The 13,681-nt window shown below is 38.8% G+C and overlaps 1 protein-coding gene across 5 annotated transcripts in view; it reads right to left on the bottom strand.

Moving 5' to 3' along the window:
* Positions 1-13,681, bottom strand: part of TRIQK (triple QxxK/R motif containing) — a 103,360-nt gene that overhangs the window by 43,481 nt on the left and 46,198 nt on the right. Inside the window, exon 3 of one of the 5 annotated variants that reach the window (XM_055546681.1) lies at positions 2,218-2,311. The exons of the other annotated variants lie outside the window; for them this stretch is intronic. The gene's annotated coding sequence lies outside the window, so the exon portion shown is untranslated. The remainder of the gene's footprint in view (positions 1-2,217; positions 2,312-13,681) is intronic. 5 annotated transcript variants of the gene reach the window in all.

Here is a 13,681-nt window from a genome sequence, read left to right as displayed (position 1 = left end):
GTCAGCTCTTCTCATCAGATGGCCAAAGTACAGGAGCTTCAGCTTCAGCATCAGTCCTTCCAATGAATATTCAGGATTGATTTCCTTTGGGATTGACTGGTTTTATTTCCCTGCAGTCCAGGGGATTCTCAGGAATCTTGTCCAATACCACAGTTTGAAAGCATCAATTCTTCAGCGCTCAGCCTTCTTTATGGTCCAATCTCACTCACATCCATACATGACTACTGGAAAAACCATAGCTTTGACTAGATGGACAAATCAGCAAAGTGATGTCTCTGTTTTTTAATATACTGTCTAGGCTTGTCATAGCTTGCTTCCAAGGAGCAAGCATCTTTTAATTTCATGGCTGCAGTCACCATTTGCAGTGACTTTGGAGCCCAAGAAAATAAAGTCTGTAACTGTTCCCAAAATTATTTCCAATGAGTGAGTGAAAGTCGCTCAGTTGTGTCCAACTCTTTGCAACCCCATGGACTGTAGTCTACTAGGCTCCTCTGTCCATGGAATTCGCCAGAGCAGAACACTGGATTGGGTAACCATTCCCTTCTCCAGGGGATCTTCCCAGCCCAGGGATCAAATACAGGTCTCCCATATTGCAGGCAGATTCTTCACCATCTGAGCCAACAGGGAAATATGTTATTCCCATTAGATATTGGAAAAAAATATAAAATTACTTCAAATAAATTATCAAAAAATATAAAAATTACAAAATTATTTCCAATACAACGGCTGGTAATTAAATTTCCCAAATGTTTGTTCTTGGCAACATTCATTTTATCAAATACTATCAATGCTCAATTAAACCACACTGTTATAGAGCTGAATATGGTATTTAAGTTGAGAGTTTCAGCCATTTTGATGAGCTACTCCATTTTCCTGGGTCTCTCCCATGTATGCATGCTATAAACTTCTGTTTGATTGTCTCCTGTCAGTCTGTCTTATATTAATTCTTAGACCAGCAAGAAGAGCCTATAAGGGTAGAAGAAAATTTCTTCCTCTTGTATACTACATTATACGCACTGTTTGATTTAATCCATAACATATCTTTCAAATCCTATTCTTGTTATCGAATTTAAATATTGTAGCACAGAATGCAACCTACCAACCAAAATCCATATTCTCCTTTTCTTCCTGGCACTATATTTCCTAGCTTCAAGTCAAACATTTCATTGAATTATTACCAGTAGAATATGAATGGAAGTGATGTGTGCCACTCCAGACCTGCACACTAAAAAATCTCCCTGTGTTCTTTTTCCCCTTCCAGTTGGCTAGAAGGGAAACAATCCCCTGACAAACCCTAAGGATATACTTGTAAGGACACAGAATCCTGATCTGCTTGGGATGGAGGAGGGTATTCTCTCACTTACGTACTACTACTGTTGACTGAAAAAATGCGTAATCTACAAATTGAGAGTAAAGACAGCGTACCTAATAACTCTAAGAGACTGCCCCAAAAAGGCAAAGCGGGGATCCAGGATAAAGAGAAGTTTTTTCTGTGACAAAAGACCAAGTTGGAACATTACATAGAAAACCAGACCTGTCAAGTTTAAGAAATTTAGCACTTTTCTATGTAGGGGAAGATGCAAGAGCCCAGGTGCACTGAAATCACTCCTTTGTTATGCACTTTAACCATCTGGGGCCAGCACCCTGGGCTTCCTCATCCCCAGCCACCCCAGGTACACCATCAGGGGTGGCTGCAGTGGCTGCCTGCGAGGTGGGCTTGGCAGTAGGCAGCCCATTAGCTTCCATCCTGAGTTCCCTCAGGGCTCACCATCCGGCGGCTGTAACATAATGACTTGATGGCTGCAATATCCTTTGTTCACTGACATGGCAGGCAACGTTTTAGTTCTCACCCTCATTGAACTCTACTGAAAAAGAAATGAAACTCTACTGTGACCGAATCATGTTCATTGGTGGGGTCTATTATAGATGTTAGCGTTCCCCAGAGTGGGGCCTGGAAGGTGTCCCTCACTGCTTCCACGAAGGAGCTGCAGGATAAAGATGAAGTCAGGCAAGAACTAGCCAGTTAACAAGCAAAACCACGAGGGATTAGAGGGCCCAGTAATTTGGGAACAAGTGTGGAAAAGGCGACTTCTAAATACCAAATAGCAGAAAAAATAAAAATTAATGAGGTCTTGAAGAAAAAAGTGCTCATTAAGACCTCTCAGTTTTAAAATGGAGGAGGGGACCAAGAGCAGATCAAGAATGTTCCTTTCTCACCTGAAGCTATTGTTCCAGATCACCTGGAGGCAGCCACTATAGAGAGACACAGGAGGTCTGATGTTTATAAAGAAAGCAGACTTGAGAACCATGTCTAGGAAAGAAATTGTAGTGTGATTACTGGTAGGTGGAACTAAAAGGAAATGGTAAGAATGTTACTAAACTCTGAGGGAATTGTATTTACAGGGAAACCAGAAACTTTGTTTAAAAACGTCTGTGAATGAAAACAAATCAATCCTTGGCCCTCTAAACTTAAACCAACAGAGTGTTGCCATAAGAAGGCAAACTGTGGATATGTAACGCACTTCATACGTGACCAGGAAGAGGAGTCATTAAGAAGGCAGAGAAGGGAATTTCTCCAAAAAGACCATAATTAGAGGCTAAGCAAGAAACTCCTACTGTCACTACAATGGGCCTTCTCAGTGGTCTCCTGTACAATATGGATCAGTGATCCCACTGTGTTTCCCATCTTGCCTCTAAATGGGAACAATTATCGGAGATATGAAGCAGTTGTCCTTTGCTTCACTATTATTTATTAGAAGCCAGGTGAGGCTGGGCATAGTAGGTAAATTTCATTATCTGTAAACCTCAAGGAACCACTGACTGTGTACTGGCTTGAGAACCATGACTTTGGAGATGGAGAACTTTAGTATTTCCCTACTGGGCAGGCAGGTAAAAGGATGCACATGGCTAACTCATGATCAGAAATGTGGAATTTAGAGAAAGCTATTTACTAAATTGCATGTTCTCCTTTTTTTCTTTCCTGGTCACAATTACATATTTCAGCTTCCTGTGGGCATGTGACTGAGTTTCAGTTAATGGAATATAAATAAATTAATCTCCTGGAGAAGGGAATGGCTACTCATGCCAGTATTCTTGCCCAGAAAATTCCATGGACAGAAGAGTCTGGCAGGCTACAGTCCATGAGGTTACAGAGTTGGACATGACTGAGTGACTAACACATGGTCACACAGAGCAATAATAACAATGATCACATGTTATACAGGAAAAGACATCTCCAAAGTAATAATTTATACCTATATGTAAGAAAATTATAAATTCACCTAAAATTACTTTTATATTCATAATAATCTTCAGATTTAATATAACAGTAATTGCTGCTGCGGCTAAGTCACTTCAGTCGTGTCCGACTCTGAGGAATGTAAAAAGTTAAACAAAAAGTCAAATAAATTGCCTTCATATCTCATAAACCATGTAGTTATTACATCTAAGATAACACATTCTTAAATTTCAGAATTGAAACCAAGACATCACCTAATCCTATATTCTCACTTGTTATAATTCAGAACATTAAAAATAATTCTAATAATACAAAATGCATAAATGTCAATAATCTTATTATAATTTATTCATATAGCAATTCCATTTGCAAGTGTTTTGCATTTGTTAATTGTAGATAAGACTCAAGTTATTTTGATCTTGATTGCATGAGACTAGACAAGATATCAATACATTTTAGGAAGGAAGTTAGTTTAAATGAATAGAGGCACCATATATTATTCCCTCTTTAATTTATGATTTTTGTTGTTGTTCACCCTCATGGAATAGCTTAAACGTTTAAAAAGCAAGTTATTAAGGCTACTTACCAACACAATCACTCACTATGTTTCCCTCAGTTCCTTCCTGGTCATTTAAACAAACATGTAAACAAACAGAACACTTTGGGCTCCCCTAGTAGCTCATACAGTAAAGCATCCGCATGCAATGCAGGAGACCCAGGTTCGATCCCTGAGTTGGGAAGATGCCCTGGAGAAGGAAATGGCAACCCACTCCAGTATTCTTACCTGGAGAATTCCATGGATAGAGGAGCCTGGTGGGCTACAGTCCATGGGGGTCACAAAGAGTAAAATAAAGATAACACTTTAGAGGCCAGTATTTTATTCTTTTATTACCTGGAGTAAATTTTTAAAATGTCAGGAACTCACAGAAACTATCTTTTCACCAAAGTAAATTGAACTTTATTTACTTTAAAATATACTTTAAATATAAAAAACTATAGCAAAAATTAAAAAGCTAAATAACCTAAAGTTTTATCAATATAAGGGCCTATACTCTATGAATGATACATTTTAGGTATATAATAACCTGTGAATATGAAAACTTCAAGAGAATTCCAACCTAGGAGAGACATTAAAGAGGAACTAGTTTTTCTATTTAGGTGATTGGTAATTCCTATGTAAAATTTCAAAAATTTAAACTTTATTCTTGTCTTTGAAATTATCTTCTATTTTTTAAGCAAGGATATATTTTAACAAATGTTGAAACAAACAAAAAAAGCCTAGAGGACACACATATGTGCAAATGGCTCAGATTTTTATCAATATTAGTTGCAAAAATGCAAGAATATGGGAAATATTTTACTTTCCTAATAACCATATTGAGCTATTTTAAAAGACCTATAGAGAAACCCATCCATGTCTATGGTACAAACTGTCAATGCCTCACACATCTAGAACCTCTAAAATGCTCTGCCTTTCTTTGTTCTTCAAAGCCTTGCAGTAATCATCATTCATTTCTATTGCTTTGATGGTTAGATAGCAAACTCCCAAGAAATCCAGGGAGACATTAGCACATACAGCCACAATTTCTAATAAGACAGCTATTTGCATATCAGATCAGCCACAATTTAAAATGTGTTGTGATAGATGTGGAAAGGGAATAACAGATTTATATTAGCATGTACAATACCAAGATTGTTTTCACAATTTAATTCCTTAGAGATTACATCTCATCACCTTCTTTCATAAAGAAGGCTACATTCCCTGAGGAATTAACTTGCTCTGAGATCCAGCTAAACTAAAATATGGATTAATAAGATAATATTTATTATTTATGAATTTTGCTGTAGGAATGATTTCAGATTAAATCATCAGAGAAGTTTTGAACATTCTTGAAACTTGATAACACATTTTTAAGGAAGAAAAAAATGCTAATTTTATTTAATGCCTAAATTGCATATTAAAACAATTCATAATTAACTTTACTTGATTAAAACTGTATGTTCTTTAAGACTTTAAAATTAAAGAGAATACTTAGTTTTTAATATCTTTTCTTAACCTGAATTTTGCACTGCAATTTGCTACCTATACTTTTAAGCATAACATGTGACCTTTAAAACAAAGATAGCATTATATTCAATCACATTCCAATGAACTTATTTTATTGCTCATTTATACCTCTCTTATGAAATCTAGAAAGTACATGTAAAGAAATAAGAAACATGAGCCTTCACATATGTCTCTGCTTCCAGAAAAAGAATTCAATCCAGACCGTGACATTTAAATACAGATTAAAACATAGGTTATTAAAAATATTCAACCCATGACCACAAAAAAATAACCAGCTTAGTTATTACGGCTGTAAGATAGAACTTAAAAAAAAAAACCCTCTTACTTAAGTATGAAGTTATAAAGAGGCCAAAAATGTTTGGCTATGACTTGATCAGAATTGAGAACCACTTAATGGCACCCCACTCCAGTACTCTTGCCTGGAAAATCCCATGGATGGAGGAGCCTGGAAGGCTGCAGTCCATGGGGTCATTGAGGGTTGGACACGACTGAGCAACTTCACTTTCACTTTTCACTTTCATGCATTGGAGAAGGAAATGGCAACCCACTCCAGTGTTCTTGCCTGGAGAATCCCAGGGACGGGGGAGCCTGGTGGGCTGCCGTCTATGGGGTCACACAGAGTCGGACACGACTGAAGTGACTTAGCAGCGGTATGAAAATACAATATTATACTGGATGCTGGAACGAAGAAAGATAAACATCTCCGATCTAACATTCCAGAGTAATATTCTGAAAACTCAAAACTGATAATGTAATTAACATGCTTAAGTCATCCAAGTGATGGCCCTTTTCCCTATATTAAGCAAAACTCCTTACTATAAAGAGCTATTAATGATTCAGGTTTATCATTTGCTCCCCACTCATGTTACTGCACACTATCAAATTAGGCTTCTAGGCCCATGATTTTGACAAGGTCATTCACTCTACAATTTACTTTAAATGTCAGTTCCGTATCTCCAAATTCATGGAAGCTATATTTTAATATTTCAAACAAGGGTACATGATTCAGATCTCTGGAGATATTTCTCCACACTTAAGGAAATGAAGTTCAGTTCAGTTACTTAGTTGTGTCTGACTCTGTGAACCCTTGGACTGCAGCACACCAGGCCTCCCTGTCCATCACGAACTCCTGGAGTTTACTCAAACTCATGTCCACTAAGTCAGTGATGCCATCCAATCATTACATCCTCTGCCTTCAATTTTTCCCAGGATCAGGGTCTTTTCCAATGAGTCAGTTCTTCATATCAGGTGGCCAAAGTATTTGAGTTTCAGCTTCAGCATCAGTCCTTCCAATGAATAGTCAGGATTGATATCCTTTAGGATGGACTGGTTGGATCTCCTTGCAGTCCAAGGGACTCTCAAGAGTCTTCTCCAACACCACAGTTCAAAAGCATCAATTCTTCGGTGCTCAGCTTTCTTTATAGTCCAACTCTCACATCCATACATGACTACTGGAAAAACCATAGCCTTGACTAGACAGATCATTGCTGGCAAAGTAATGTCTATGCTTTTTAATATGCCATCTAGGTTGGTCATAACTTTTCTTCCAAGGAGCAAGCATCTTTTAACTTCATGGCCGCAGTCACCATCTGCAGTGATTTTGGAGCCCAAGAAAATAAAGTCTGACACTGTTTCCACTGTTTCCCATCTATTTGCCATGAAGTGCTGGGACCAGATTCCATGATCCTAGTTTTCTGAATGTTGAGCTTTAAGCCAACTTTTTCACTCCCCTCTTTCACTTTCATCAAGAGTCTCTTTAGTTCTTCTTTGCTTTCTGCCATAAGGGTGGTGTCATCTGCATATGTGAGGTTATTGACATTTCTACCAGCAATCTTGATTCCAGCTTGTGCTTCTTCCAGCCCAGCGTTTCTCATGATGCACTCTGCATATAAGTTAAATAAGCAGGGTGACAATATACAGCCTTGACATATTCCTTTTCCTATTTGGAACTCATGATGCACTCTGCATATAAGTTAAATAAGCAGGGTGACAATATACAGCCTTGACATACTCCTTTTCCTATTTGGAGCCAGTCAGTTGTTCCACGTCCAGTTCTAACTGTTGCTTCCTGACATGCATACAGATTTCTCAAGAGGCAGGTCAGGTGGTCTTGTATTCCCATATCTTTCAGAATTTCCCACAGTGTGTGGTGATCCACACTGTCAAAGGTTTTGGCATAGTCAATAAAGCAGAAATAGATGTTTTTCTGGAACTCTCTTGCTTTTTTGATGAGCCAGCGAATGTTGGCAATTTGATCTCTGGTTCCTCTGCCCTTTATAATTCCAGTTTGAAGATCTGGAAGTTCACGGTTCATGTACTGTTGAAGCCTGGCTTAGAGAATTTTGAGCATTACTATGCTAGTGTGTGAGAAGAGTGCAATTGTGCAGTAGTTTGATAATTCTTTGGCATTGCCTTTCTTTGGGATTGGAATGAAAACTGACCTTTCCAGTCCTGTGGCCACTGATGAGTTTCCAAATTTGCCGACATATTGAGTGCAGCACTTTCACAGCATCAACTTTTAGGATTTAAAATAGCTCAACTTGAATTCCATCACTTCCACTATCTTTGTTTGTAGTGATGCTTCCTAAGGCCCGCTTGGCTTCCATTCCAGGACGTCTGGCTCTAGGTGAGTGATCACACCATCATTATTATCTGGGTCGTGAAGATATTTTTGTATAGTTCTTTTGTGTATTCTTGCCACTTCTTCTTAACATCTTCTGCTTCTATCAGACCCATACCATTTCTGTTCTTTATTGAGCCCATCTTTGCATGAAATGTTCCCTTGGTATCTCTAATTTTCTTGAAGAGATCTCTAGTCTTTCCCATCCTATTGTTTTCCTCTATTTCTTTGCACCAATCACTGAGGAAGGCTTTCTTATCTCTCCTTGCTATTCTTTGGAACTCTGCATTCGGATGCTTATATCTTTCCTTTTCTCCTTTGCTTTTCGCTTCTCTTCTTTTCATATCTATTTGTAAGGCCTCCTCAGACAGCCATTTTGCTTTTTTGCATTTCTTTTTCTTGGGGATGGTCTTGATCCCTGTCTCCTGTACAATGTCACGAACCTCCATCCATAGTTCATCAGGCATTCTGTCTATCAGATCTAGTCCCTTAAATCTATTTCTCACCTCCACTGTATAATCATAAGGGATTTGATTTAGGTCATACCTGAATGGTCTAGTGGTTTTCCCTACTTTCTTCAATTTCAGTCTGAATTTGGCAATAAGGAGTTCATGATGTGAGCCACAGTCAGCTCTCAGTCTTGTTTTTGTTGACTGTATAGAGAGTCTCCATCTTTGGCTGCAAAGAATATAATCAATCTGATTTCAGTGTTGGCTATCTGGTGATGTCCATGTGCAGAGGCTTCTCTTTGTTGTTGGAACAGGGTGTTTGCTATAACCAATGCCTTCTCTTGGCAAAACCCTATTAGCCTTTGCCCTGCTTCATTCTATACTCCAAGGCCAAATTTGCCTGTTACTCCAGGTGTTTCTTGACTTCCTACTTTTGCATTCTAGTCCCCTATCATGAAAAAGACATCTTTTTTGCGTGTTAGTTCTAGAAGATCTTGTGGGTCTTCATAGAACCATTCACCTTCAGCTTCTTCACCATTAATGGTCAGGGTATAGACTTGGATTACCATGATATTGAATGGTGTTCCCTGGAAATGAACAGAGATCATTTTGTCATTTTTGAGACTGCATTCTAGTACTGCATTTCAGACTCTTTTGTTGACTATGATGGCTACTCCATTTCTTCTAAGGGATTCTTGCCCATAGTAGTAGATATAATGGTCATGTGAGTTAAATTCACCCATTCCAGTCCATTTTAGTTTGCTAATTCCTAAAATGTCAACATTCACTCCTGCCATCTCATGTTTGACCACTTTCAATTTGCCTTGATTCAAGGACCTAACATTCCAGTTATGCAATAATGCTCTTTACAGCATCAGACTTTACTTCCATCACCAGTCCCATCCACAACTGGGTGTTGTTTTTGCTTTGGCTTCATCTCTTCATTCTTTCTGGAGTTATTTCTTCACTGATCTCCAGTAGCATATTGGGCACCTACTGACCTGGGGAGTTCATCTTTCAGTGTCCTATCTTTTTGCCTTTCCATACTGTTCATTCGGTTCTCAAAGCAAGAATACTGAAGTAGTTTGCCATTCCCTTCTCCAGCGGACCACGTTTTGTCAGAACTCTCCACCATGACCTATCTGTCTTGAGTGGCCCTACACAGCATGACTCATGGTTTCACTGAGTTAGACAAGGCTGTGGTCCATGTGATCAGATTGGTTAATTTTCCATGATTGTGGTTTTCAGTCTGTCTGCCCTCTGATGGAGAAAGATAAGAAGCTTATGGAAGGGGATAAGATAAGAAGCTGACTGAAGGGGAAACTGGGTCTTGTTCTAATGGGCAAGGTCATGCTAAGGAAATGAAAATTAGTTAATTAAAAGACTATCAGAACTATGGTTTTCCAATAATCATGTACAGATGTGAAAGTTGGACCATAAAGTAGGCTGCATGCCGAAGAATTGATGCTTTCAAATTTTGATGCTGGAGAAGACTCTTGAGAGTCCCCTGGACAACAAGGAGATCAAACCAATCAATCTTAAAGAAAATCAACCCTTCCAGTATATTCACTGGAAGGACTGATGCTAAAGCCGAAGCTCCAATACTTTGTCTACCTGATTCAAAAAGCTGACTCATTGGAAAAAAATCCTGATACTGGGGAAGACTGAAGGCAAAGGGAGAAGGGGACAACCGAGGATAAGATGGTTAGATAGTATCAGTGAGTCAATGGACTTGAAATTCAGCAAAATCTGGGAAATAGTAGAGGACTAAGGAGCCTGGCATCTTGAAATCAATGGGGGTCACAAATAGTAAGACATGACTTAATGACTGAACAACAACAACAGAAAAGACTATCAAAGTGTGACATAGCATTCAAGTAGACAGTTTACACTTTGACATAAGTGTAATAGTGAGACAGGTCTGTTATAGAACACATTCCTGCTGTATAAAGCTGGAGAGCTTAACAGTGGTCTTCCTAATGTTTTCAGGGATCACACTGACCATTTTTGTCTTTATTTGCCAAATTACTTTCCTTTGTGGGTGCAGAAAGAGCATGTAAGAACTTGAATGTGTGAAAAGGTGAGTTCTAAAATGGTGACCACTTGGCAACATTGACATAAAAATTAACAAGAAAAGTAACTATAGGACGGTACTACGTATGACTCCAAACAGTTACATTCTAAGAAAGAAATCTTAGTGGTTGGGACTATCCTTCCACTACACTTAAAACTAAAGTGATTACAGCTGGGACAACTGTATATTCTTACAGGAGAAAAAAAACCCAGGACCCTATCTTATCACACACAAAACTCACAAAAGATATAAATAATAAAACAACAAAGCTGCTAGGGAAAAAAATGAAGATTATTTTCATGACCTTGGGGTAGGCAAATAACACTTTAGAGAGAACACAGATAGTATGTAGCATCAAAGAAAAAAAAAAAAAAGGATGTACTGGACTTAATCAAGTAAGAAAATAAATAGGTGGCCTATATATAGGAAGTAAATATTCATAATACCTGTATATTACAAACAGAACTTGTATCTAGATTGTATAAAGAATTCTCAATAATGTAAAACAGACAAACCTACCAAAAAATGGATAAAAGAAACTTAACCAAAGAAGATATGCATATAACAAATAAGCACACAAAAAATTTCTCAACACCAGTAGTAATCAGCAAAATGTAAATTAAAATTAGAATTGTATCAGTACACACCCACTAGAATAATTCACATAAAGATTTGCTCTACAGAACACTGGGAAGATGTGGAACAACTAAAACTCTCATCTGTGTAAGTTGTAAAATCATACAAATATGTTGGAAAATTGTTAAGCAATTTCTCATAATGTTAACTACTAATAATTCTTCTCTTATGCATTTATCTAAGAGAAATATATATATATGCTCACAAAAAAAAAGCTTCATGAAAGGATATTCATAGTATTTTTATTCATAATAGCCAAAAAAATGGAAACAGCCACAATGTTGATAAATATAAAAATTGGAAAACTGTGGTTTATTCACATAAACAGATACTGCTCAGAAAAAAACTACTGATAATATGTAACAATGAAAATTAATCTCAAAAATAGTATGCTGAGCAAAAGAAGCAATGACTCTTTTGGACCTAAATTGAATAGGCATTTACCATTTCATTATAAGTGGCCTTGTAGCATGATTTAACCACTGTAATCCCTGCTCCTTCCCTGACACATACACTTAAGTATAATTTCTGTGGGCTAAGAAATATGTACAAGGTGAGAAAGCACAGATCAAAAGTCTAGACAAATCTATTACAAAATAAGTAAAAGGAAGGAGAGAGATAGGATAATGAGTAGAGAGGAACTAAGGTGGAGGGAGTGCGAGGAGTGAGCTCCGCCTGTGGCAAAGGTCATGAGGAAGGAGGCTTGGCATACGCAAAGGCGGGATCAAGCCTCAGGAGTCTCCCTGGAAATTCTCGAGCATGTACCCCCAAAACCAGAGTCTGCCTACTTTCTGCTTTGTGCTTTCACCTACACCTCTGACTTTATGGGGGGCTGCCTCCCACTACCTCTCTCTGAAAAAAGAGTTAGCTTACAGCTCCAGTTAATAATTCCTGGGTGTGACGGTGTTTCAACCTACAAACTCCTTTGGAAATCCTCTAGCCTGCCTGAATAGGTTTTTCCGGCCACATGTGATTGCTCAGAGCCTCCCAACTGTGAGAGGCATGAGATGTTCTAAACTGTCTAAATACAGATTCCTTTGAGCAGTTAAAAGATTGATTAGAAATTGTATTGGTGAAGGGTTTTTCACTTGTTGGGCCAATGTTTGCTGCTAAGTCTCCATATCTCTTACCTGCTGTGTCCCTGGCAGTGTATTGATTAATATAATTGGTGTAAATAGTAGCTTTAATGTTTGTAACCTGGGACCCTTGAGTTAATTCTTTTTCTTGTTATAGCCCACCATACCTTTGCTCTGTAGGAATGCAACTTTATCTAATGCTTTTGGAGGGTGGCGCTTGACTAATCACCTTTAGAGAAAAATAAGTTTTCTGAAGAAAGGGTCTTAAAATGTTAACAGGCCTCCGGGCCAGAAGATGATGCAAATCATCTAAACTTTTGCATATGGTAAGTTTGCAGGAAGAAAGCCTGGCTTACTGCATGACTCTACCCCTTCCCCCATTATCCTCTATGCATAACTTAAGGTATAAAAACTACTTTGGAAAATAAAGTGTGGGCCTTGTTCACCGAAACTTGGTCTCCCCATGACGTTCTTTCTCTCACCTTCTGGCTGAATTATTCAGCCTCTTTTCTCCACTGAATTTCCTCACTGAGCTATCCTTATTCTATTACTCTTTATATCCTTAATTAAAGTTTAATTAAGCAGTTGTTTCCTGATCCTTGCCAACGCCGTCCCCGCTTCGAATTCCCTGGATTCACCGGGGCTGGACCCCGGCAAGGGAGATTTTCTTTATGCCTTGTTTTGTTACATGTGAGGGCATGTTTGTTTTTCTTTAGGTTTGCTTTTTGTTTTAATTTTTTATACTTATTTACACACTTATTTTTGGCTATCCTGGGTCGTCTTTGCTGCACATAGGCTTTCTTTAGTTGTGAGTGGACGCTACTCTCCAGTTGTGATGCATGGGCCTCTCATTGCAGTGGCTTCACTTACTGCAAAGCACAGCCTCTGGGGTACATGGGTTTCAGTAGTTGCAGCATGTCACCTCAGTAATCATGGTGCATAGGCTTAGTCTCCCAACAGCATCTGGAATCTTCCCAGACCAAGGATCAGACCCATGCTCCTTGCATTGGTAGGTGGATTCTTTACCACTAAACCACCATGGAAGTCTTAGATGTTTGTCTTTGAGAACACATGGAAATTGAGTTGGTCTAAACATTAATTGGAAGGAGCTAGTACAAAGTATGGAGAAGGCAATGGCACCCCACTCCAGTACTCTTGCCTGGAAAATCCCATGGACGGAGGAGCCTGGTAGGCTGCAGTCCATGGGGTCGCTAAGAGTCGGACACGACTGAGCGACTTCACTTCCACTTTTCACTTTCATGCATTGGAGAAGGAAATGGCAGCCCACTCCAGTGTTCTTGCCTGGAGAATCCCAGGGACGGGGGAGCCTGGTAGGCTGCCATCTATGGGGTCGCACAGAGTCGGACACGACTGAAGTGACTTAGCATAGCATAGCATAGTACAAAGTAAGGAGAAGGCAATGGCACTCCACTCCCATGGATGGAGGAGCCTGGTAGGCTGTAGTCCATGGGGTCGCTAAGAGTTGGACACGACTGAGAGACTTCCCTTTCACTTTTCAC

Source organism: Bubalus kerabau, chromosome 14, assembly GCF_029407905.1.
Source record: "Bubalus kerabau isolate K-KA32 ecotype Philippines breed swamp buffalo chromosome 14, PCC_UOA_SB_1v2, whole genome shotgun sequence".
In the NCBI taxonomy this organism is placed as follows: Eukaryota; Metazoa; Chordata; class Mammalia; order Artiodactyla; family Bovidae; genus Bubalus; species Bubalus kerabau.
The sequence above is the reverse complement of the archived record's forward strand: the minus strand, read 5'-3'. Positions and strand labels throughout refer to the sequence as shown.